Genomic DNA, 25,413 nt, shown 5'->3' with positions numbered 1-25,413 from the left:
CTCTGACCCCGTGTTGACACCACCACAGGCCCCCGGGAGACTCCCCCGCCAGAGCGGGGATAGCGCTTAGGGAATCCAACAGCCCCACAGGCGCACGCGCCCGCGATAAGGGAAGCGCCTGCCCCACGGGACGGCCCGTGTACGAGCCACCGTCCGAGGGCCCCACATCCACAGAGGCCATCCCCTCATATTCTGGGGAGCCTCCGGTGACTCAGCAGCCGGCGGGGAATCCACACAAGCGGGCACTCCAGCGGGCTCCCCCGGCCGGCTGCCCGCTCCAGACCGCCGCCCTGTCCCTCGCCAGCCACGGCGCGTCGGAGGTGTCAAAGTCAGAAAAATATCATGATGCACACTACCATATTTGCACCTCATGCGTGTCCCCGCTGCGCGTGCCCACGCTCTCCCGTGCGTACGCATACTCGCTGTTGCGTGCACCCGCAGGCGCATGGTATGCGCATTTACGGTAGACTTTGTGTGCGTCTAGCGGACGACTCGATCGTTACATATTTTAACCATATAATGTATTTTGTAGATTATGGTCCCTTTGATAGAATCTGAAAGTTTAGTTAATGTAGCATGTTCATGAACAAAGAGATCCCTCTTTGTTTGATATGAAGGGTCAGACAAGGGTTATACAGTGGAGTTTAGTATCCATTGGAAGAGTATTTAATTAGCAATATTCCGGTGTTGGTTTGGAGCGGATTAATCGCTCGTGCGAATAGTTATGGACATAAGAAGTTTATGGACATTTGCTATTATTTGCACTTTATTATCCATGCGGCGGGAAACCTAGTTTCCCACCCACCTGAGCAGTTGGAAATAGTCACAGCCCACCTGTATGAATCAACCTATGACCTTTTGTTATAATGCGAAGACGAATTCCTGTGTCCAATGAACAATGAGATTGTAGGGACCATTGTATTGTATTGTGAGTGGTGTATATATAGACGAGCCGATCTGATCCAGCTCCACTCTACTCTCTTCAACGGTTCTCATCACTGATAATCGGGAGCTGGATATTCAGAAAGGCGCATGCGATTGTTCCCCTTGTGCGTAAGTTTCTCCGCAATCATATTGTCTTTATTGTTATTGTGAGCCATATCTCTCTCTCTCTCTCTCTTCTCCTCTTTCTCTCTCTTTTCCTCTTAAAGTGTTATTGTACTGTTAATGTATTTCATGTGTAGTTATCTGGTTAGTTAGTCTATGTTATATTGGTAGTGTATGACTTGTATTGTATTATTCTTTTGCAAATAGAACGTTCATATAAGGTGTTAGAACCTAAGATCCGTATCTGTGTATTTCTTATATTTCTAAGTATTCTCTGAGCCTCGGAGACGCTCGTACAGCTTTAAGTTAATAAGGTTACACTGTGTTACATTTACACCCTATCACTACACCAAGGTTTACTGTATAATACATTGTTTTATGGTATAGTTATAAAGGTTTTATACTGTGAGCGTCAGCGCCGCTTGTGATCTCCTCGTGGTCCCGAGCGTCCGCTACGCTAATAGCGTATTATTACGTTAGTCGGCAGCCAATAGCATGCCTGCCTGTGATCTCTTGGCCGTGAGCGAACGTGACGCTTGAGCGTCCCGACTACGTCTAAGCGATTGTTACGCAACGTGCGTACCCTTACGGTATTCCATACGCCAATAGCGTACTGTGTTCTTTGACCTCTTAAAGGGTTTTAAGTAAGATAAATATTTAGCTTTATCAATTGGCGGCTCGTCCGTCCTTCACATATCTGTGCTAGGTAATTTCAGCAGACATTATCCATCAGCAAAGGGCGGGAGATCATATTCCTCATAGTGCTGCCTGGATAAGCGTCTGCTTCGCTTAGTAAAGGGTGCTGAAGGAATCCGGAACCGGAGGTAAGAACAACACAATAGTGTCTTTTAAAACTGTTTTTTTCTGTTTTGCGTACGCACACACACACGCATATATCTGCATTTCTTTTCATTCGTGTATTTTCATATCACTCTCCTGTTTGCCATTTTATAATTGATAAACGTGCTAAGAGAGATTTGTCGCTATTAACAGTTAAAAAAGTAAAAGTAATACATTAAGGGGTAAATTGTAAAGCATGCACACAGCTCTGCCTAAGGATACAAGGAGAGATCTGTGTGGTGCTCGGTAGATGATCGAGGATCACCTACATTGATAAACGTGTTAATTGTGTTACGGTGGATATCTGCCTTGCGTACACGTGTCTCTAACAAAAGGCTGAGACCCGCGTGCGCAACCCAAAGGCCGACGCACGCAGCGTATATTACGCAACGGAGCGTCTGGGTACGCCCACGTAACAAATCACACGATAGTGTTATTTTAAACAGGCGAAAAGGTGGCAACGCGATAAATAGCGCAAATCGATTTTAGTGTCCGAAATTTAAGCTAATAGATCCTTCTCCAATTTACGACTCATCTGGTATAAAGGGAAGAAATTTCTGCGCAGAAATAGAAAGAAATAGAAACAAAAGTAAAGTGTACATGTGGTGAGTGAGTGTTTGCATATATAAGTTTCTACAATTTTGGGGATTGAACCACAGGAAATCATCGAGTTCTCGTGAAGTACATACGTGTAAGTGACATACATGGTGGCTAGGGAGGCATCCCTTGTTAAACATATAAAGAGCATTAGAGTGTAGCAGACCAGGAGGTCATACTGTAGCAGACCAGGAGGTCCGGAACAGACCAGGAGGTCTAGGTACAGCAGACAAAGAAGTCCGCTATAGAGACAAGTAGCCCAACACCAGGAAGGGTTGGTGCGGAACCCATATAGGCCATAAAGCTCAGGCTGAAGGAATTCGCAGCTGCTAAATTTCGATTCCACTGGTCGCTCCGCACATAAGATTAGTTGCTTATGTGCTGAACGATTGTACCGCACGTAATTGTGTGCATTAGTTAGTAATTTGACCCAGTACCATTTGCGTACGGAAGGGGTCATAAACGCTATTTGTACATTCTAACGTGATTTGTGTAATTTTTTATTTTTTAAGGGAAGTTCGCTGGTCACTCAGGAATTATCCAACAACCAACAGTTACTGGAAAGGGTTAATGCTCTTCGGATCACACTCGCATGTTCCAGTAAACAAAGGTTCATAGGGGCCCTGGGTCGAGTACGCCAGCGCTAAAACAGTGTGTAGGCGTATTGGTCGGCGTGGGCGAGTGAGTGGGGTACTCGGTAAACCGCCACCGTCAGCCTATCTTGAACATCTTGGTTTTTGTAAGGGTTCGCTGAAGACCCTGATATAAAGGTCAGAGGTAGTGCAAGCAACACCTGCAAGCTATGGGGGCCAGTTGTTCAGGTAGGGGGCGATCAACCTCGGTTCGGGTTGATTTAGTAAACCGACCAATCGGGTCGGCAAGGTATGTAATGTGTGAAAAATACGGTTCACACACAGAGGTTTTATGTGATGAATGGGAAAGAATGACTGTACATGACGGGGAGAAGTTCCCAAGAGTAGGCAGCTTTAGCCCAGATGTGTTACTAAATCTAAGGAGGAGGATATGTCTCATTAAATCAACAAAGAGACGGATCAAACATTATGATTATTTACAGTTATGGCAACAGGAGGGTGAAATACAGAGAGGATTGGCTCAGGCGGCGGGATCTAATCCTATCAGGAAACTGGTAGCCACGGCACCACCGCCACCATATATATCAGGAGAGAAATTGGTTGCGGAGAATGACGCACTAGGGTGCAATAAACAGGCACTTAGCAACTGTATAAATGTTAAGGATAATATTAATAAGTTAACTAATACAAGTATTAACCCATGCAAGTTGTACCCTGTTTTAAACTTTCCCCAGGAGTGTGATCAAGAGGACAAATCGACAACAATATCGGCGCTCTCTCTAGCAGCCACCATATCAGAAACAACAGTAGGCACGGCCCAACCCGTAAGATTAGTATCAAAGGCCCCTAGCGGAGGGAAAGGTGAGGTCGTATCAACGGGTAAGTACGGCACCATACACTATGCTGAAACCATTTCACCACAGGCTGTAGAATCTACTCAGAATGATATTATTAAACTTAATCCCGTTAGAGTGATAGCAGTGCCAAATGGGAAAACGGACACTACAGGAGTCACTCCTGTCAGAAACATTGCCATGCACTGCCCGTTTACCCGAATGGAATTAAGAGCAATAGTGTCTGAATTCCCTGATCCTAGGAAAGATCTAGTTGCTAGCAAGAAATACATCAGAGACCTAGGGAACACTGTAGAGCCCAATAACAAAGACTGGCAGATATTGCTGAGGGCATGTTTACCCTCCAATGTCGACCCAGAAAGGTTTTTAGCTGACTGTAAATTAGATGGAGAGGTACCCCTTACGGATGTGTACAACTCAGACAATGTAAAGAGGATAAATTTACAGTTGAAGGAGTATTTTCCAGCTGTAGTCAAATGGAATAGAATTTTCTCCATTAAACAAAAAGAGACAGAAACAGCTGCTGATTATTTTCATCGGGCACTACTAGAAATGGCAAAATACACAGGCATAGAAGACATTAAGACCAATGCAAATCATAGAGAAGTAGCAGTATCTGTGTTAATGGATGGTTTAAAAGAGGTATTGAAAGCAAGAGTACAGACCACGCAACCATGTTGGCGAGGTCTGTCGGTGGCTACTTTGAGAGAGGCTGCTATTGATCACGATCGAAATATCACCAGACACAGGGAGTCACAAGGTTATAAGTTAATGGCCGTAAGTATACAGGCTTTGACCACAAGGCAACCTTCGTATAAACCTCCGACCCCTGTGGGTAAGTCAAATGTGGTAACTTGTTATTTTTGTCATAGACAGGGACACATGGCACGAGACTCTAGACAACTACATGACACACGAAATTGGGATCAGGGTCCGCAGAGACGGAGTTATGAGCCACATACAGGGGAAACAAAAAGATATCCCCCAAAAGGAGACTGGCAAGCTTCTGGCAGTTCCCATTTAACCCCTTCTCAAGTAGTTGCTGCCAGCGGGATTCAGGGAGGTCACCATACCCAATAGGGGTGTGGCCACACCTGTAATCTGCAGCCAGTAAAATTGATTGCAAGTCTTGGAAGTGAACCCGAAATTGCAATTAATGTAGCTGGTAAATCATTAAACTTTCTTGTAGATACGGGGGCGGCCAAATCAGTGATAAATTCGACAGTGGGCATGAGAACCACTGGTAAGACAATTCCAGCCATGGGAGTAACGGGAGTAGTCCAGCACTACCCTGTTAGCAAACCAGCCGAGATTACAATAGGGCCTTTACATACCAAGCATTCCTTTTTGCTGGCTGCATCGGCACCGACTAATCTCCTGGGAAGAGATTTATTGTGTAAAATGGGGTGCGTCATTTATTGTACTCCTGAAGGTGTATTCTTAGACATACCTGAGAATAACGCTCAGGAAGTACGAGACATGTTAGACTCCCCATCAAAATTAATGACACATACCGTTATGACAAATAGGACTCCATCCCAAGTAGAAGAAATGACATCCCAGATACCAGAGTCACTTTGGACTAAAGATGGACAAGACACTGGATTAATGGCAAACGTAGCTCCAGTAATTGTGCAAGTAAAAGATGGTAGGATAGCTCCAAAAATCCCACAATACCCTCTGAAGCCAGAGGTGGAACTAGGAGTATATCCCGTAATAGAGCGCTTGCTACAACAGGGCATTCTGGTAAGAACATCCAGCACTGCCAATAGTCCCATCTTCCCTGTGAAAAAGAGTGGGGGGAGGGGTGACAGGCTAGTGCAGGATCTAAGGGGGATTAACAAAATAGTTGAGAGTCAGTTCCCCGTAGTGCCAAATCCAGCTGTCATCCTTATGCAGATCCCTCCCACTGCGAAATTTTTCACTGTTATTGACCTCTGCTCCGCTTTCTTCTCGGTACCTCTGCACCCTGACAGCCAATATTTGTTTGCATTTACATACAGAGGAGTCCAATACACATGGACTCGATTACCACAAGGTTTCATAGACAGTCCAAGCATATTTTCCCAGGCTTTGCATGATTGTTTACAGTCTTTCCAACCAGAGAGTGGATCAATATTGATACAGTATGTGGATGATTTACTACTGTGTTCAGATTCATTGGAAGCGTCCCTGAAGGATACGAAACAGCTCCTGTTTCATCTTTCAGACACAGGACACAAGGTTTCCAAAGACAAGTTGCAATTATGCCAAACTAAAGTAAAATATTTAGGACACTGTCTAACACAAGGACTGAGACACCTGACCGCTGATAGAATTCAAGCAATTAGAGACATGACCCTGCCACAAACCCAGCAACAAATCAGAACATTTTTAGGAATGTGTGGGTATTGCCGTAACTGGATCCCAGGATTTTCCATTCTAGCATTACCTTTGCAGGAGATGGTTTCATCAAACAAACCTGATCGGATTTCACATACAGACGAATCCGAGATGGCATTTGAGAAACTCAAACAGTGCCTAACGCAGGCACCAGCATTAGGTATGCCAGACTATGGGAAACCCTTTGAGCTGTACGGAACAGAAAGTGCTGGTTGCGCGGCAGGCGTCCTAACCCAAAAGCACGGTGATGCCAGCAGGCCGGTAGCATACTACAGCGCTCAGCTAGATACGGTAGCGCGATCCCTCCCCACATGCTTGCGAAGCGTTGCTGCGATAGCATTGCTAGTAACGAAAAGCGAAGATGTAGTGCTAGGACACAACCTCACAATTCATACACCACATGCAGTGTCAGCCTTGCTAAATTCTGCCCAAACCAGGCACGTCTCATCAGCGCGGTTTACAAGATGGGAATTGGCACTAATGGCCCCCGTAAACATCACCATAAGGAGATGCAGTGCATTAAATCCTGCAACATATCTCCCAGGTGTGCCTGCACAGGCACAAAGGGTGGAGGATGAGAGCTATGGGGAAGGAGGATTTAATACAAAGGATGACATGCATGATTGTATGGAATATTTGACCCAAAATTTCACGGCAAGGCCTGACATCAGTGACAACCCACTGGAAGATGTAGATCTTACTTTTTACACTGACGGTAGTTGTCACAGACAGTCGGACTCGGGAGACTTGTGTACTGGATACGCAGTCGTAGATGACCAAGGCACCATAGAAGCAGAACCGCTAGGCCCACCTCACTCAGCCCAGGTTGCTGAACTGGTTGCCCTAACCAGAGCATGTGAATTGGCTAAGGGCAAGTCAGCCAATATCTACACCAATTCTAGATACGCCTTCGGGGTAGTCCATGATTTTGGAGCCCTATGGCGCCTCAGAAATTTCATGACGGCAGCTGGTACACCGGTAGCGCATGCAGCTCACATCAAAAGGCTTCTAACAGCGATACAGGAACCCGACAGAGTGGCTGTTATCAAGTGTAAAGCACATACATATAGCCAGGACCCAGTATCACTTGGTAACAGCCGAGCAGACGAAGCTGCTAAGTTAGCAGCCGGTACCCCCAGACAGACAGACACCACACAACTGATGGTATTTAATACCATCAACACACAGAAGTTGTGTGAAATGCAAAATTTGTGTTCCACACAGGAAAAGGCAGTCTGGAAGGCAAAAGGATATGGCCAGGAGTCCTCAGGACTCTGGACGGATGGACAAGGTAAACCAGTGGCCCCCAGAGCATATCTTCCATGCTTAGCTGAGGCAGCACACGGGCTGACTCATCTGGGCAAGGAAGGAATGTGTAAGTTGGTAAGAGCATATTGGTGCGCCCCAGGATTTTCATCTCATGCAGGTAAGAGAGCAATGTCATGCCTTACCTGTTTGAGGAAGAATATCGGAAAGGCAATACCAACAGAACCATCTCATATCCCACCTACAGGCGGCCCTTTTCAGGTAATACAGATTGACTTTATACAATTACCCCCTTGTCGAAATTTGAAATATGTACTTGTTTGTATAGATGTATTCTCAAATTGGGTCGAAGCATTTCCTGCGGCCACAAATACCGCTATGTTTACTGCTAAGAAAATTGTGCAGGAATTTGTGTGTAGATATGGTATCCCTAGAATAATTGAAAGTGATAGGGGTACCCATTTTACAGGTGATGTCTTTCAAGGAATGTGTAAGTTGATGGGAATTGATAGTAAGCTGCACACTCCATACCGCCCCCAGGCGAGTGCGAAGGTGGAAAGAGTGAACAGCACTATTAAAAATAAATTGAGCAAAGTTATGGCAGAAACAGGATTGACATGGCCAGAAGCTTTACCCATTGTACTATACAGCATCAGAACCACTCCCAGGTCCCCTCTTAATCTGTCCCCCTTTGAAATCTTGTTTGGTCGACAACCGCATGTTATGATTAACCCTCAGGATGATTTGAAGTGTAACAATGAAGTGACTGTAAAATACCTGGTTAACATGAGTAAACAGCTAAGGAATCAAAATGATAATTTGAAATTAGTGATTCCTGATTTACCAGATAGTAATTGTCATGACATTGAACCTGGGGATTATGTAATGATACGGAATTTTCTACGCTCAGGTTGCCTTATTGACAGATGGGAAGGACCATACCAAGTCTTATTGACTAGCACTACAGCATTGAAGGTTGCCGAGAGAGAGACTTGGGTTCATTCGTCCCATTGTAAGAAGGTTGCTGATCCAGAGAGGTCCCGTGATAAAGAACAGACGGTAGAGGAAGTTGTATCACTGGAGTGTCTGTTTCAGGAGGACTGAGGCGGCACCTGAGCTTTGAAAATCATAAGATCGGAAGCAGTTGTCGATCCCCTGTTCCCTTTTATTGTTTTCTCCACTTCCCATCCCATCTCCCTCAATTATTTTTCCCCCCTTCTTACTCTTCTCCGTTTCCTCCTATAAGATGGACTTGCCCCAAGAGACTGTGATCCGGATTTTCCTGTTGACCATGATGTTGACCAGAGCAGTCTGTTCCGGCGAGAGTACCATGGAGGTCGAGAGAGGTTCTGGAATGGGTTCTGATGACAGAGATGGAGGCGTAGTTTTCCAAGAGCAACTTAACCAACAAGTAAAGGCGAGTATCAGAAAACGATCCGACAGCATTGACAATAGAAGGAATTGTGAAGGATTGTTAGCTGAAGAAAACTGTATCTGTAGGCTCTGTGACAATGTAGTTGAGGATGGGTGCATCAAGAAATGCCAATCCAGTTTTAATATCCACATGGACCGGCATCCATTGAGTGACTATCACTCCTTAGTGGGTAATGTGTTAAATCAGACAGATTGTTGGGTATGCTCTCAAGTACCTCAAGGCCATAGCAAATCAGGATTAGTACCATTCCCTTTAACGGTAGGGGAGGTACTTGAGCTAAAGGGTGGGAGACCGGTGGACAGGAGGTTTAATATCTCCAGCCCTCCTAGTTTGAAGCTCCACCAATATCATGTGGATAGGTCCCTAATATGTTTCAACATTTCCAATCCCCGAAAGCCGGGAAATTGGGAAGTGTCATGGAGTAACCAAACCATGACCTTTTCATATAGAGCAGATAGAATGCCTACAGATACAGAGCTTATACGCCACATAGCCGGTAGGGAAAAATCTTTCCGATATAGGTATACCCTAGGAAATAGGATCATGAGAGTTGGAGAGGTATCACCAGGATACTGTGCACATATCATACAAACAGATACGTGTACTAGACAGATGGGAGAATTAGGGTTAGGAGATTTCACATGGAAGATGTGTAATATGGTTATGTCCTACTCTGTCCCATATGTTCTCCCCGATGATGCATATTTCATATGCGGGAGGAAGGCGTATAAGTGGCTTGCCCCAAACTCTGAAGGATTGTGTTATATTGGAAAAGTACTGCCTGAGGTAATGACTGTATCACATACCAAAATGAAAGATATACACCGTGGTGCCCAAGCTCCTTATACTCACACTCATTACGAGCACGTCGTTAAAAGGCAACTGACAGAAAGGACAGAGCACCCGGCCTCTGATCTGATCCATGAATCCACCGGGATTCAGGTTCTACTTGCGTTAGATTTCACTCGCACCGCTAGAGGAGTGCTGAACTATAGATATATATCTGCGCTTGCAAATTTATTAGACAATATCACAGAAATGTATGACGACACTTTTAGATATACCAGAAGAGAGCTCCAAGCTTATAAAACAGAACTGGTACAGCATAGGATGGTTCTTAATTATCTCACGGCAGTGACAGGTGGATATTGTGTCACACTGGCAACGCAGTACGGCGTGAAATGCTGCACTTATATTACGAATAGCACCGAGGACCCGGTCGAGGTCATAGACCAAAAGATGGACGATATTCTCCAATTAAAGTGGGAATTTCGCAGGAGACACAATCTCACCATTGCTGCTGTGGGTAATGAGCTGACTGGTTGGGTGTCATGGTTGAACCCGCGAAATTGGTTCTCTGGTTTAGGAGAATGGGCTCAAGGAGTCATAATGGATGTAGGGAAGTTTCTTCTATGTATCTTAGGTGTTGTCATATCGATTGGCTTGATATTTAGATGCGGTCAGGCTTTAACGAAGTGCAAACAGAGTACCAGGGTAATGAGTCTACGGAGTGAGGAAATTGTAATTCCAATGGATTTGATCTATGACCCAACGATAGAGACAATGATGTGATGAAAATGTGATTCTACGGTCCGTTTCTTTCACCTGTTTCTCCTTTTCTCCAAGATAAAAAGACCCGCTTGGAAGAGGAATTTGATGACCTTATATACAGATAACAGATGGATTAAAGAAGAAGTTTGACAACCTTGTACACAAACAACAGATGGACTATGCCATAGACCCCCAGTTTCCCTAGAAATTTTAAATTTACGCTAGCCCAATTTTTTTTAATAAGTCTATGGACATTGACAAGGCTTTTTGCATACCGTTAATAGCAAAAGCCCAAAGGAGACTTCAGACAAGACTTCAGACAAGACTTCAGACAAGACCTCAATCGGCAAATGTATATTAAACTCACATAGTTTATCAATGCATTTACCATAAGTGTTCTTTATCTTCATCTCTACAACCTTCAGGTAACAACACACATAGTCGATAGGGAATACAGGCACAGATATCAGCAATCACATACCCCCCCCCCATTCATGTATCATCAACTAAAATGTGCTCCCCCATTTTGTTGCAACCAAAAGCCGAAAAGAGCTCGGTAAAGTTTGACAGCCCATCCACAGACCCGTACCACGGGATAAGAAGGAATTCAAATGTATACTTCGCAATACCTCGAAGCTTGATTTAAGACACGTACGGCACGATGATACATGACCCCCCAAACATGGATTCATACACACATGCTTCTGCTATCTCACTAGGTCATACCCTTTTCTCACCTTCTCCTCTCCTCCCCTACCCAACCATAGAAATATTAACACATGACATATATATTTTTCTCTTTTTGAAATGTTTTAGGAAGTGGCAGTTATTGGTGACTGCCAAAGGGTGGACTGTCAAAGTCAGAAAAATATCATGATGCACACTACCATATTTGCACCTCATGCGTGTCCCCGCTGCGCGTGCCCACGCTCTCCCGTGCGTACGCATACTCGCTGTTGCGTGCACCCGCAGGCGCACGGTATGCGCATTTACGGTAGAGTTTGTGTGCGTCTAGCGGGCGACTCGATCGTTACATATTTTAACCATATAATGTATTTTGTAGATTATGGTCCCTTTGATAGAATCTGAAAGTTTAGTTAATGTAGCATGTTCATGAACAAAGAGATCCCTCTTTGTTTGATACGAAGGGTCAGACAAGGGTTATACAGTGGAGTTTAGTATCCATCGGAAGAGTATTTAATTAGCAATATTCCGGTGTTGGTTTGGAGCGGATTAATCGCTCGTGCGAATAGTTATGGACATAAGAAGTTTATGGACATTTGCTATTATTTGCACTTTATTATCCATGCGGCGGGAAACCTAGTTTCCCACCCACCTGAGCAGTTGGAAATAGTCACAGCCCACCTGTATGAATCAACCTACGACCTTTTGTTATAATGCGAAGACGAATTCCTGTGTCCAATGAACAATGAGATTGTAGGGACCATTGTATTGTATTGTGAGTGGTGTATATATAGACGAGCCGATCTGATCCAGCTCCACTCTACTCTCTTCAACGGTTCTCATCACTGATAATCGGGAGCTGGTTATTCAGAAAGGCGCATGCGATTGTTCCCCTTGTGCGTAAGTTTCTCCGCAATCATATTGTCTTTATTGTTATTGTGAGCCATATCTCTCTCTCTTCTCCTCTTTCTCTCTCTTTTCCTCTTAAAGTGTTATTGTACTGTTATTGTATTTCATGTGTAGTTATCTGGTTAGTTAGTCTATGTTATATTGGTAGTGTATGACTTGTATTGTATTATTCTTTTGCAAATAGAACGTTCATATAAGGTGTTAGAACCTAAGATCGGTATCTGTGTATTTCTTATATTTCTAAGTATTCTCTGAGCCTCGGAGACGCTCGTACAGCTTTAAGTTAATAAGGTTACACTGTGTTACATTTACACCCTATCACTACACCAAGGTTTACTGCATAATACATTGTTTTATGGTATAGTTATAAAGGTTTTATACTGTGAGCGTCAGCGCCGCTTGTGATCTCCTCGTGGTCCCGAGCGTCCGCTACGCTAATAGCGTATTATTACGTTAGTCGGCAGCCAATAGCGTGCCTGCCTGTGATCTCTTGGCCGTGAGCGAACGTGACGCTTGAGCGTCTCGACTACGGCTAAGCGATTGTTACGCAACGTGCGTACCCTTACGGTATTCCATACGCCAATAGCGTACTGTGTTCTTTGACCTCTTAAAGGGTTTTAAGTAAGATAAATATTTAGCTTTATCAGAGGGATCCCCCGGCGACCGCGGCCTAGTCGGCGAAGGAGCAGACGGACGCGCCGCTGCGCGTGCCCGAGAATGGGCGCCCGCAGCAGCGCCAGCAGGCTCAGTCCCGGCCGAAAGCAGAGTGCTCCGGCCCATGGCATCGGACGCCGGCTCCCGAGCAGGAGCCGAATCAAGGTAGCGGGCGGAGGGTGGTGGGGGGGGGGGGGGGGGGGGCTGAGGAGCGGCGGGGGGGGGGGGGGCATGGCAGGTCACAATATAAACCCAGGTAATGGGGACAGAGGGGGCAGTACACAGCACACAGTCACAGCAGCAGCACTCCAATATATAGATGGAGAACTACTACTACAAGCAGCACAGCAAGAGACAAAAAAGGGGGGAAGAGCACTCACCCTTACCACGACAAAAGCAGAAGAGGCTGACCCAGCGCCACCACCCATGAAACTGAACAGGAAAAATAAAAGTAAGCAGGAGCTAATATGCCTACCAACAATACAAATTAGAACAAAAGAAAAAACAGATACATATAAACTGAGATATAAACATGGAGAGATGGGACACCATTAACACAACTGCAAGCAGGGCAACTCACGTGACCCCAACAAGGATAATGGCTGAGTCCATTCTGTGATAACGGTACAGGATATAGTCCAACGTGAAAACCAAAGCTGAAGGTGTCAACGTCAGACGGTGACCCATTCCGATAGCAGGGCAGGCTGTTTCTTGGATCCAGGAGGCAGCGTGACAGAGATATCCCACTCCGCCAGTAGTTTGACTCCAGTCTCCAATTAAGTCACTGTGTAGAACTTATTTTCATACGAGATGTCAAGCTTCACCGGAAAACCCCATCTATACGTGATGTCTTGGTCGCGAAGTGCCAAAGTGATAGGGAGGAATGCTCATCGATTGGCCAAGGTCAGAGCAGAGAAGTCCGGAAACAGTTGTAATCCGCCAAGCACATCCGAGTCGGAGTCGCCCGCTTCCCTGCCCGCTTTCAGGATGCGTTCTTTGGTTGTGAAGAAATGCACCCTCATGAGCGTATCTCTCGGGAGCGAGGGAGCAACTGAGCGTGGTTTAGGTAGTCTATGAGTCCTGACTATAAGCAGCTCTTTAGGGTCGGGTCTAGGCAGAAGTTTCTGGAACAGCACGGTGGCATAATTCTCCAACTCGGAATTCTGCACGGAGTCGGGGATGCCTCAGATCTTAATATTATTACGCCGGGATCTGTCCTCTATATCTGCAATCTTGAGTTTAAACGCCTCAAGGTCACTTTGCTGCTGATCGTGGGCCGTTATGAGGTCATTATGAGACGAGACCAGTTCCTCTACTTTCCTCTCTAGATGGTCCGTACAGTCTCCTATAGCGTGCAGCTCCGTCTTAACCTTCCGAAGAGCGGCTGTGAGATCTTGAGTCAACTCAGATTTAAACGCTGAGAGGGCCTGATACAGAGTTTTGACCGTGAGAGGTGCATCAGAATCAGGGTCAAACCCCGGCATAGAGGCAGGGCTGCAGGGGGTATCTTGTGGGGAAACGGCAACCGAGGACTTCTGTAGAGACGAGGCGGCAGGGGCCGTCTTCTGAGGCGGAAAAGATACTCTGGGAGGCAGCACCCCTTTGACCTTTTTAGGAGGCATTCCAATGAGACGAGGTTCCGTAGGCGGAATGACGATGATAAAGAAGCTCAGGATCTCGCAGAATGTATGGCGGAAAGTTAGGTAAGCAAAAAGAACATGGGTGGTGGCGGACAAGCGGTCTGGACTACATCAGAAGATCGGTATCACCAGGGCCAGGCAGGGGGTCATCTCCAGCCTGCGGGACCCAGATGGTAAGCTCCCAGCCGGGAGAGAGGGGTGAGAGGTCAGGCACACAGCCAGGGTCCAGCAGCACTGCACCTTAAATAATATGAAACAGGACTGGACTGATAGGGCACACTTCCCTCTAGGCACTTCCCTGTTGCAGAATGCAGGGATTAGCAGGCAGGAGAGGAGTAGGTGAATGATAATTGCCACCCAGGAGTGTAGGTAGGCTGGGAGGGGGGCAGCTCCAGGTTTCCACGCTAATATGGCACTTTCGGCGGGAGGAGGCCCAAATCTAGGCCGCGGCTCCCGGTTCTGATATAAGCCGTGAACGGCCGGAGCTCCGAAGCAGGCAGCCAGCCACTCCACTCCACCATAGGAGGGCAACTAGGTGATCTGGGGGGTGGAGGAGCGCGTCCGGTGCTCGCCGGAGCAGGATGGAACAGCAGGAGAGGAAGTTGTGTAGAAGAAGATGGCTGCCGGGAGGAGAGGGGCAGATGCAGGCCCGCTGCAGCCGCGGCTCAGGAGGGCATATAGAGGAGCCCCGATCTCACCGCCGGTCCCAGAGCCTCAGCGCAGGTGATAGGCAGCGGGGGAACTTCGTCCGGGGCAGGAGAGAGCCACCACCGATCCCGGTCCAGCTCCAGTATGTCCCCGGAGCTCACGGCCGGTGAGGCGCCAAACTCAAGGCCCCGGTCTCAACAGGGGTGGTAGGCCTCAGTCGCCAAACGTCAAGGGGGGCCACTTTGAAATCTTCCCTGAGACCCGCACGACAAGCAGGGCTACAGGTGGGGTAGGTCAGGAGGAAACAAGCCGTAGGGGACAGTTATTAAGCAGAAATCTGGCCTCAGGAAGCAGGAGCTCTGAAACTGCACGTCTCTGCTCAAAGCCAGGTCCAGGCCACGCCCCTCCAAGACCGCTATTTTTGATCTTCAAAGATTCAGTTATATCAGGTATGGTTCCCAAAGACTGGCGTATAGCGGAAGTAGTACCAATATTAAAAAATGGAAGTAAAGCTGAACCGGTTAATTATAGACCAGTTAGTCTTACATCTATAGTAGGGAAAGTATTGGAAGGTATTTTAAGGGATAGTATTTAGAAGTTTCTTAAAGCCAATAAGGTAATTAAAAGGAACCAACATGGATTTGTGAAGGAGAGATCATGTCAAACCAACTTACTTGGCTTTTATGAAACAGTAAATGCGAACCTTGATCAGGATAAGGAGGTGGATGTAATCTTTTTAGACTTTGCCAAAGCTTTCAACACAGTACCACACATGCGACTTATCTATAAGCTACAAGATATAGGGCTGGGGAGCACAAAAACTAGAAGCATGGGCAGCAAAATGGAGAATGAGCTTCAATACAGACAAGTGTAAGGTAATGCACTGTGGTAGCAAGAACAAAAATAACACCTACATACTAAATGGGGTAATATTAGGGGATGCTGTACTGGAAAAAGATTTAGGTGTTCACAGATAGCAAACTAAGCAGCAGTACCCAAAGTAGGATTGCAGCAAAGAAGGCTAATAAGATATTGGCATGCATAAAACACAGATTTGATGCAAGGAATGAGTGTTATACTCCCATTATATAAATCACTAGTGAGGCCACATCTTGAATACTGTGTACAGTTTTGGGCACAATACTACAAAAGGATATCCTGGAGCTAGAAAATGTTCAGAGGCTGGCGACCAAATTAATTAAGGGCATGGAGAGGCTGGAATACGAGGAAAGGCTTGCAAGGCTAAGCATGTTTACACTGAAAAAGAGGAGACTAAGAGGGGACATGATCAACATCTACAAATATATAAGGGGACAATACACAGCTTGCGTGGGACCTGTTTTTGGTAAGATCAGCACAGAGGACACGTGGACACTCGCTTAGGTTAGAGGAGAGGAGATTCGCACAAAGCGACAAAAACGTTTTTTCACAGTAAGGACAATACGGGTTTGGAATTCCCTGCCTGAGAGAGTAGTAATGGCGGACTCAGTCAACACCTTTAAGAATGGGCTTGACAAATTCCTAATGGATAAGGATATCCAGGGTTATGGTGAATAGTCACGCACTATAGATATTAAAAAAAGAGGAATAAGGTATAAACACTACGGCTGACATCAGCATCAGACAAAATTAGTCCAAAAATAATACTGCACAGGAGACCACAAATAGGTTGAATTAGATGGACAAATTGTCTTTTTCCAACCTTAGATACTATGTTACTATGTATGTTACTATATTACTATGATGAGAGCGCTTAATCATCGCACCAGAGAGAGCATCTGGTAAGCAGCACACAGTGATCACTGGGCCTGCATATATCTGATGCCCTGTATTACATACACTGCACAGTTTTTGGGGCAGACCACAGCTTGTTACATGATAATTATGCATCCTTCATGGGATGGTGACAATTGCAATTCGGATGAGGGGAGAGCGAAACAGAGAGCCGGAAGTTGCGTTATGCGCAGCCTTCCCGGCTCTCTTTGTGACCGGACCGGCCTACCAGACCATTGGCCCTTCTGCCATAAGCCAGGAGTGTCCGATGGACAGTCCAGCCCTGTTTGTGTGGCCTGCAAGGCCAGATTATGGGGCGGATGGGACTAGAGCTGCAGGCTCAGCAGACCATGTGCGCCCACAGATGCAAAGGGGAGGAGCCTCGTGTGGAGGGGGTGGGGCCTCGTTGAACGACCCCCGTTTTCATCATTTTGGGGGCATGCCCAGCACTCCCTGAGAAGCTGGGCAGCCCCGGCTCACCTCCCTGCACTGTAAGATGCCATACGCATGCGCACGGCATCTGTTCAGTGATCACCGGCTGCTTTGCATGCGGGACAGCGGGACAGTGTCTATATACCGGTAACCGTACTTCACCCTCTTCAGTCTTCAGTCTTCTCTGGGCATGTCCTGGGCCGGCAACTCCCTCCGTGTATGTGACGTCATGCGCGCACAGAGGTTAAAGTGAGCCAGAACGGGGCGGAAATACGTTCCGTCAGTTCCACTTGGAGACGGAACGCAGTTCCGCCTCCCCCGTCTCACCTTATGTGATGTGTGCTGGCGCCGCACAGGGAGATGCTGGACGCCCGCTGAGATTATGTTACCAGCGGCACCCGGCTCTCCCTGCACAGCGGAAGCCGGCGGCAGGAGCTCAGTACTGAGCTCCGACTTCCAGCTCCCGGCTCTGTCAGTGCGCGCTATGAGAGAGACGTCATGACGTCTCTCTCATAGTGCCGGGGATCGGGCGCCAGGAGGATCACAGCGGTCACGCGGGAGTGGGGCTTGGTAAGTATGGTGTTTTTTTTTATTTTTAAACATGTGTGACTGTACAGCGCATCTACTGGGGGCAAGCTACAGGGGGGCAAACTACTGGGGGCAAGCTACAGGGGGCCAAACTACTGGGTCAAGCTACAGGGGGCCAAACTACTGGGGGCAAGCTACAGGGGGGCAAACTACTGGGGCAAGCTACAGGGGGCTAAATTACTGGGGCCAAGCTACTGGGGGCAAACTACTGGGGGCAAGCTACAAGGGGCTAACCAATGGGGGCAATCTACTGGGGGCAAACTACTGGGGGCAAGCTACAGAGGGATAACCACTGGGGGCAAACTACAGGGAAGCAAACTACTGGGGCAAGCTAAAGGGGGCAAGCTACAGGGGGCTAACCACTGGAGGCAATCTACTGGGGGCAAGCTACAGGGGGCTAACCACTGGGGGGCAAACTGCTGGTGGCAAGCTACAGGGGGGCAAACTACTGGGGCAAGCTACAGGGGGCAAACTACTTGGGGCAAGTTACAGGGGGCTAACCACTGGGGGCAAACTACTGGGGGCAAGCTACAGGGGTCTATCCACTAGGGGCACACTACTTGGGGGCAATCTACTGGGGGCAAGCTACAGGGAGCCAAACTACTGGGGCAAGCTACAGGGGGCCAAACTACTGGGGGCAAGCTACAGGGGCTAACCACTGGGGGCAAACTACTGGAGACAAGCTACAGGGGGCTAACTACTGGGGGCAGACTACAAGGGGGCAAGCTACTGGGGGTAACTACAAGGGGGCAAGCTACTGGGGACAAACTACAGGGGGGTCTAAACTACATGGGGGCTAAACTACAAGGGGGCATTACTACTGCAGGCTAAACTACAAGGGGCTAAACTACTGGGGGCATTACTACGGGGGCATTACTACTGGGGACATTACTACAGGGGGGTCTAAACTACATGGGGGCTAAACTACAAGGGGGCATTACTACTGCAGGCTAAACTACAAGGGGCTAAACTACTGGGGGCATTACTACTGGGGGCAAACTACGTAGGGCTAAACTACATGGGGCTAACTACTGGGGGCTAACTACAAGTGGGCAAGATACTGGGGGCAAGCTACAGGGGGCCAAACTACTGGGGGCAAGCTACATGGGGGCAAACTACTGGGGCAAGCTACAGGGGGCTAACCACTGGGGGCAAACCACTGGAGTAAAACTACAGGGGGGCAAACTACTAGGGCATAACTACAGGGGGGCCCAACTACTGGGGGAAAGCTACAGGGGGCTAACCACTGGGGGCAAACTACAAGGGGGCAAACTACTGGGGACAAACTACAGGGTCGCATTACTACTGGGGGCATAACTACTGGGGACATTACTACAGGGGAGCTAAACTACAAGGGGGCATTACTACTGGTGGCTAAACTACAAGGGGCTAAACTACTGGGGGCATTACTACTGGGGGCAAACTACGTAGGGCTAAACTACATGGGGCTAACTACAAGGGGGCAAGCTACTGGGGCACATTACTACTGGAGGCATAACTACAGGGGCGCATTACTACTGGGGGCATAACTACTGGGGACATTACTACAGGGGAGCTAAACTACAAGGGGGCATTACTACTGGTGGCTAAACTACAAGGGGCTAAACTACTGGGGGCATAACTACTGGGGACATTACTACAGGGGAGCTAAACTACAAGGGGGCATTACTACTGGTGGCTAAACTACAAGGGGCTAAACTACTGGGGGCATTACTACTGGGGGCAATCTACGTAGGGCTAAACTACATGGGGCTAACTACAAGGGGGCAAGCTACTGGGGCGCATTACAATTGGGGGCATAACTACAGGGGCGCATTACTACTGGGGGCATAACTTTAGGGGCATTACTACTGGGGGCATAACTACAGGGGCATTACTACTGGGGGCATAACTAGTCTACAGGGGCATTACTACTGGGCACATTACTACTGGGCACATTACTACTGGGGGCATTACTACTGAGGCATTACTACTGGGGGCATAACTACAGGGGCTAAACTACTGGGGGCATTACTACAAGGGGGCATTACTACTGGGGGCATTACTACTTGGGGGCATTACTACTGGGGGCATTACTACTTGGGGCAAACTACATGGTGCTAAACTACAGGGGCTAAATCACTGGGGCATTACTACTGGGGCATTACTACTGGGGGGCATTACTACTGGGGGCATTACTAATTGGGGCAAACTACATGGTGCTAAACTACAGGGGCTAAACTACTGGGGCATTACTACTGGGGCATTACTACTGGGGGCATTACTACTGGGGGCATAACTACAGGGGGCATTACTACTTGGGGCAAACTACATGGTGCTAAACTACAGGGGCTAATCTACTGGGGCATTACTACTGGGTGGCTAAACTACATGGGGCAAACTACAGGAGCTAAACTACTGGGGGCATTACCACTGGGAGGCTAAACTACTGGGGGCATAACTACTGGGGCTAAACTACAGGGTGCTAAATGACTGGGGGCATTACTACAGGCGACATTACTACTGGGGGCATTACCATTAAGGGCATTACTATAATAAATTATAAAGGGGGCACTTCATAAGGGGCATCACACCTGGGGACATAAGGGGCACTACTACTGGGGGCATTGCATAAGGGGCACCACTACTATGGGCTCTATATAAGGGGCACTACCAGTACAGTGGACATTGCATAAGGGGCACTACAACTGTGGTCATTGTATAAGGGGCACTACTGCTGTGGGCATTGTGTATTACGGGGTGCTACTACTGTGGGCATTATTACTATTGTGTGGCCACGCCCCTTTATTTTTTAGACCACGCCCCTTTTGGGGCGCGCGCGCGATACCTTTATTGCATGGGCGCCGGGGGGACAGGGGTGGTGAGTTCACCACCTCTCTAGGACCACTTTAAGCACTGTGAGCATGTGCATCATTACATCACATGCACAACACACTGAGGGGCAGATGTATTAAGTCTGGAGAGAGATAAAGTAGAAGGTGATAAGTTACGGATGTTTTTTTAAATGGGCAATCATTTACAAGGCATGGTTTTGCCCCTTTAAAAAAACGCCAGTGATCGGCCGGCATCCATCAGTCAATGGTTCTCCAACATTAATTGCAGAGATGCTGAATGTCTTTTATTCCCTGGCACATGGTGCACTTACCCCTGCCCCTGTGGTACCACCTAGCCCTGCCCCTTCTCTAATGACCTGATCGACTCTAAAACCCGAGAACTGATGTCTGCTAGTTATAGATCAGGACATTCTTTAAACGCTTATCTCTCCATCATGCTTCCTATCTCTCTGACTGTGGTCTGTTCTAACCTTACATGTACTGTCCCACAGCTGTACACTATACACAGACAATAGTATACTACGCTGTCTTTGTATAAAATTTTTCTGTGCTATATATATTTTATTCAGATTTTAGCTGACAGAGGCCATACAACACCTGCAATGATAAGTAACCCTTACCTCTCCCTGCCAGGTGGTGAGGTGTGTCCAGGATCCACCACAGTCTTGAACTGAGGGAATCTGGAAGTCTCTCAATGACTCTATTCTATGTATAAACCAAAGTTACACAACTTCCTTCCTCCAAAACTTTTGTAGGTGTCAGCATAGCAATTGATATTTACCCATGTGATATTGAGATAAAAAATACTTTAATCTGGGAAACAAATGTGTGCGTCTTAAGAAAAAAAAATCCTTTCTGCTATACTACACTGCTCAAAAAAATAAAGGGAACACTAAAATAACACATCCTAGATCTGAATGAATGAAATATTCTTATTAAATACTTTGTTCTTTACATAGTTGAATGTGCTGACAACAAAATCACACAAAAATTATCAATGGAAATCAAATTTATTAACCCATGGAGGTCTGGATTTGGAGTCACCCTCAAAATTAAAGTGGAAAAACACACTACAGGCTGATCCAACTTTGATGTAATGTCCTTAAAACAAGTCAAAATGAGGCTCAGTAGTGTGTGTGGCCTCCACGTGCCTGTATGACCTCCCTACAATGCCTGGGCATGCTCCTGAAGAGGTGGCGTATGGTCTCATGAGGGATCTCCTCCCAGACCTGGACTAAAGTATCTGCCAACTCCTGGACAGTCTGTGGTGCAACGTGGCGTTGGTGGATGGAGCGAGACATGATGTCCCAGATGTGCTCAATTGGATTCAGGTCTGGGGAATGGGCGGGCCAATCCATAGCATCAATGCCTTCATCTTGCAGGAACTGCTGACACACCAGCCACATGAGGTCTAGCATTGTCTTGCATTAGGAGGAACCCAGGGCCAACCGTACCAGCATATGGTCTCACAAAGGGTCTGAGGATCTCACCTCGGTACCTAATGGCAGTCAGGCTACCTCTGGCGAGCACATGGAGGGCTGTGCGGGCCCCCCAAAGAAATGCCACCCCACACCATTAATGACCCACTGCCAAACCGGTCATGCTGGAGGATGTTGCAGGCAGCAGAACGTTCTCCTTGTCGTCTCCAGACTCTGTCACGTCTGTCACATGTGCTCAGTGAGAACCTGCTTTCATCTGTGAAGAGCACAGGGCGCCAGTGGCGAATTTGCCAATCTTGGTGTTCTCTGGCAAATGCTAAACGTCCTGCACGGTGTTGGGCTGTAAGCACAACCCTCACCTGTGGATGTCGGGCCCTCATACCACCCTCATGGAGTCTGTCTCTGATCATTTGAGTAGACACATGCACATTTGTGGCTTGCTGGAGGTCATTTTGCAGGGCTCTGGCAGTGCTCCTCCTGTTCCTCTTTGCACAAAGGCGGAGGTAGCGGTCCTGCTGCTAGGTTGTTGCCCTCCTACGGCCTCCTCCACATCTCCTGATGTACTGGCCTGTCTCCTGGTAGCGCCTCTATGCTCTGGACACTACGCTGACAGACACAGCAAACCTTCTTGCCACAGCTCGCATTGATGTGCCATCCTGGATGAGCTGCACTACCTGAGCTACTAGTGTGGGTTGTAGGGAGGTCATACAGGCACGTGGAGGCCACACACACTACTGAGCCTCATTTTGACTTGTTTTAAGGACATTACATCAAAGTTGGATCAGCCTGTAGTGTGTTTTTCCACTTTAATTTTGAGGGTGACTCCAAATCCAGACCTCCGTGGGTTAAAACATTTGATTTCCATTGATAATTTTTGTGTGAATTTTGTTGTCAGCACATTCAACTATGTAAAGAACAAAGTATTTAATGAGAATATTTCATTCATTCAGATCTAGGATGTGTTATTTTAGTGTTCCCTTTATTTTTTTGAGCAGTGTAAAATAACTAGTAAAGGGGCCCAGGTTATCTAAGTCCGCCCTGCTCTTTCTTGCCCGGCCACTACTTTCCGCTGCCCCCCCCCCCCCCACCTCTTACATGCCCCCCCACCCCCGCCTGCTCCCATACATATCTTGCTCCTGATGGCCGGCCTGGTCCTCTCCTGTGCCGCTAGGTGTGTTCCATCTCCCTTGCAGTGGGAACTGTTGGAAGGGCTTCTCCTTGCCCGGCTCCCATCGCACATGCATGTTGGAAACGGGACAGACCTTACAGAATTATTAGACCCCAGTCTCCAAGCAGTTTTCCTGCCTCCCTAATATAACGTATCACCGACAACTGTTCCTAAATCCCAGGAACAGTCCTACAAGTTACAGATTGCTCCCTGAATGTGTATTTATTTCTATGAATGTCCCTGTGTTTTAGCATTGACCTTCTGCATAATACAATTCCTGTTATTTATTCTGGGTGACATAGTTATGATCCATTTTTCTTTCTGAGGTCTCTACTAAGTAAAGTTTTAGGGGCTGATTCTGAGTAGGACGGATCCAAGGCCCTCATTCCGAGTTGTTCGCTCGTTGCCGAGTTTCGCTATATTGCGATTAGTCGCTTACTGCGCATGCGCAAGATTCACAGAGCGCATGCGCTTAGTTATTTTACTCAAAAGTTAGGTATTTTACTCACGGCATAACGAGGATTTTTCATCGTTCCGGTGATCGGAGTGTGATTGACAGGAAGTGGGTGTTTCTGGGCGGAAACTGGCCGTTTTATGGGAGTGTGCAAAAAAACGCTGGCGTTTCTGGGAAAAACGCGGGAGTGTCTGAAGAAACGGGGGAGTGTCTGGGCGAACGCTGGGTGTGTTTGTGACGTCAAACCAGGAACGAAACTGACTGAACTGATCGCAGTGTAGGAGTAAGTCTGGAGCTACTCAGAAACTGCTAAGAATTTTCTATTCGCAAATCTGCTAATCTTTCGTTCGCAATTCTGCTAAGCTAAAATACACTCCCAGAGGGCGGCGGCTTAGTGTGTGCAATGCTGCTAAAAGCAGCTAGCGAGCGAATAACTCGGAATGAGGGCCCATGTTCGTGGATGCAAATGAGAGTTTCTGCATACAGCGCATGCGCAGAAGCAAATTTACTCATCTTTGCGTATGTGCGTCCTATGCAGAGTCACACTGTACCTGGCTGGGTCTGTCTTTCTGTGTAATAGGGTGTTTGCTGGGTGTGAGCTGGACGGTGACAATGCCATACCTCCCAACTTTGTCCTCCCATGAAGAGGGACACACAAGCAGTGAAGCCGTGCGCGCTCCCAAAAGGGGTGTGGCCTATGGAAAGAGGGCGTGGCTTTGTGGAGGAGCCGCGGCCGCGAGACACGCCCCGTTTTGGTTACTGAGGGGGCATGCCCAGCGCTCTGTGAGCCGCTGGCATACCCTCTCTCCCTCTGTCCGCACTGAGAGACGCTGTGCGCATGCGCACAGCATCTATTCACCGCTGCTCTGCTAAGCAGGGCAGCGAGAGTCAGAGCCTCCCAACTGCCCCCCCCCCCCCCTCCCACCTTAGGACACTGCGGCCCACGGGTGGGACAGCGGGACAGTACCCAAAAAACGGGACTGTCCCACGAAAATCGGGACAGTTGGGAGGTATGCAATGCTCTGACTTGGGGGAGTGCTCTGTGTGGTTCTGAGTGGTGCGTACAGAGAAGGGAAGCCTACTGTATGTCTGGCAGATCGCTTGCAGCTAGCAAGAGGCAGGTGCAAGTGCCAGCCACCTACCTCTGCCCATGAAGGGTCAGTGTTAGCCACTAAGCCAATGGGGATCCAGCGAAGCTGGTGAGGCTTTTGTTGGTCCCTAAATACCGGCCATAGGGGGTCATTCCGAGTTGTTCGCTCGTTATTTTTCTTTCACAACGGAGCGATTAGTCGCTAATGCGCATGCGCAATGTCCGCAGTGCGACTGCGCCAAGTAAATTTGCTATGCAGTTAGGTATTTTACTCACGGCATTACGAGGTTTTTTCTTCGTTCTGGTGATCGTAATGTGATTGACAGGAAGTGGGTGTTTCTGGGCGGAAACTGGACGTTTTATGGGAGTGTGTGAAAAAACGCTACAGTTTCTGGGAAAAACGCGGGAGTGGCTGGAGAAACGGAGGAGTGTCTGGGCGAACGCTGGGTGTGTTTGTGACGTCAAACCAGGAACGACAAGCACTGAACTGATCGCAGATGCCGAGTAAGTCTGGAGCTACTCAGACACTGCTAAG

General features: G+C 47.6%; 1 protein-coding gene across 2 annotated transcripts in view; it reads right to left on the bottom strand.

Annotated features, from left to right (window-relative positions):
- C3AR1 (complement C3a receptor 1) overlaps positions 1 to 25,413 on the bottom strand; it is a 107,682-nt gene that overhangs the window by 30,759 nt on the left and 51,510 nt on the right. Inside the window, exon 1 of one of the 2 annotated variants that reach the window (XM_063962520.1) lies at positions 21,348 to 21,392. The exons of the other annotated variant lie outside the window; for it this stretch is intronic. The gene's annotated coding sequence lies outside the window, so the exon portion shown is untranslated. Of the gene's footprint in view, positions 1 to 21,347; positions 21,393 to 25,413 lie in introns of those variants that run through there. 2 annotated transcript variants of the gene reach the window in all.

The sequence above is a fragment of the Pseudophryne corroboree genome, chromosome 3, assembly GCF_028390025.1.
Source record: "Pseudophryne corroboree isolate aPseCor3 chromosome 3, aPseCor3.hap2, whole genome shotgun sequence".
Lineage (NCBI taxonomy): Eukaryota > Metazoa > Chordata > Amphibia > Anura > Myobatrachidae > Pseudophryne > Pseudophryne corroboree.
The sequence above is the reverse complement of the archived record's forward strand: the minus strand, read 5'-3'. Positions and strand labels throughout refer to the sequence as shown.